Source organism: Rhagoletis zephyria, unplaced genomic scaffold (assembly GCF_001687245.7).
Source record: "Rhagoletis zephyria isolate East Lansing unplaced genomic scaffold, Rhagoletis_zephyria_1.1 Rzeph_scaffold_35099, whole genome shotgun sequence".
NCBI classification, from domain to species: Eukaryota; Metazoa; Arthropoda; class Insecta; order Diptera; family Tephritidae; genus Rhagoletis; species Rhagoletis zephyria.
This window is the reverse complement of record NW_016192154.1, coordinates 1-2,045: the sequence shown is the minus strand read 5'-3', so window position 1 is coordinate 2,045 and position 2,045 is coordinate 1. Positions and strand designations below refer to the sequence as shown.

Genomic DNA, 2,045 nt, shown 5'->3' with positions numbered 1-2,045 from the left:
TTCGGTTTTTTTTTTCAAACATAGTTTTCATGAGAAGTGTAAACTGACTTAAGAAAATTTTATAGGAGTAATCTTTTTCATTTTTTGAACATCATTTTATATGAATTTTTCAGTTTTTTTTTCTGTAAGAGCTGTTTACTAAGCCAAGGCCTATTCATCAATATTTTAATAATGACAATAGCTAAATTATAGGCATGTGCTCTTAAAAAACTTAATTCAAAAATGAGAATGTGAACAATTAATCCTTTCGCTGTTATTGTTCAATACCAAATTATAACATATTCAAAAAGAAGTGATTTAGATATTCCGAAATTGTGAAAAGGTTCGCTTAAGTGTGTCTCTGGGACGTCAATATCTTAAGCAATATTTACATCAATTAACCATATATACATCGCACACCCTCTTCAAGAGAGGCAGATCTAAAATAAAATTAGATAGATTTGTTTGACATAAATAACCTCTTACGATTAATTAATGCAAATATTTATACTCTTTGGAAGAGCGCGTGCAATATGTGCAGGTAGAAATTATATTCTCAATCATTGTCTTTACTTCTCCTCGTCTGTATTCATGGACTTTCCCTTAGTCTCTGGCACGAATAGAGTTACATAGAGTAGTCCAAAAGCAGCAAATGACGCGCAAGCCCACATTGTTGCCGCTAAGCCATAAGCATGCAGAAATGGCAGGAAGATTTTCAACATGACAAAAGCCTAAAGCGCTCGATATTGTCACACAGAAGGATACAGCCTTTGAACGGATCTGAAAAAGTAAAAAAAAAAAATATAGAATAATTTTAGGGTCATATATTATTTCAAGCTTTCATGTTGCTTACCTTTGCTTGCTGTACCTCCACCATCACAACCGCAGGCACAGGTAGGAGACCCATATTGGCAGTGAGTATAATAAGCGCCACAAGCATGACTGGTAGCCATGAGCGATACGCCGTTAGATCTACGCTAGTTTTCTCAGCTAAGTAAGCATACATGCCGAAAGAGGACAGACAAATACCCACGGCCGCTGTGGAGGTCATGAGTAAAATTTTGCGGCCATAACGATCCACCAAGCTAATGGCCATATATGCGCCGACAATTTGCACCACACCAATGATGACAGTATTCGTATCGGGATGTACATCTGTTTTGACTGCCGCAAATATGCTCGACATGTAACTGAGCAGGGCAAAGCTGCCGCTGAAAGTGTAGATAAACATCAATGTGATGCCAATGCTTATGGATTTAAGTGCGCGTTTGGTGACTGCGAAAGTGAAAATGAGCGTCATTATGATTTGTTTTTTATTTTTTTATTTTTAATAGAGATATCTTAAATTAAATTTAACTAAACTTACAGAAGTCGCGTATTGTGACCGCATTCGCTTGCGTGTTTTGCTTCTTCATCACGTTTTTCAACTCCGCAAATTTCATGTTGAATTGCTCGATTTCAAGCTTAGCTGAAGCTTTGTAATTCATATAGAATTTTAGTGAATTCTCCGCAAGCGCTTCCTGCTCGCAACGCAAAAGGTATGATGGCGTTTCGGGCAAGTAGAATTCGATTACAAGAAATAGCACCGGCAGTGGTAATACCACGATTGGTATCCAATGGTAGGGTACATAAGAGGCTAGTATGTAGCCGGTAAGCATGCCGGCGTTGAGCGTGAGCGTAAAGAGTGAAGTGAGGCGACCGCGTATGCTATTTATGTTTGGTGTAAGAATGAGGAGTAAAGTATTTAATAAGCTTAAATAAAAGAAGCGCAACTAACCTTGGATCGGCGATTTCTCCGATATAGATGGGAATGACCACCCATGTGCCGCCACCAGTCATGCCANGTATTTTAATAAAAAAAATTTTTGAATGGATCATTTATGAAAAAATAGTTCGTTCTATAATATAAAGTATATATATAAATCAAAGTTTCATACTTTATATAAAAGTTCACAATATTCAAAAAACTTTTCATAAAACTTTCAATTTTTTATTCAGAATTTCTAGAAATCTTTCTAGTACGCGGTTTTGTAGCCCATTCGATTTTAGTGTTAATTTTTTTTTGC

General features: G+C 36.4%; 1 pseudogene; it reads right to left on the bottom strand.

Moving 5' to 3' along the window:
- Positions 1-548: 548 nt before the first annotated feature.
- Positions 549-1,818, bottom strand: LOC108354332 (facilitated trehalose transporter Tret1-2 homolog; annotated as a pseudogene).
- Positions 1,819-2,045: the final 227 nt, after the last annotated feature.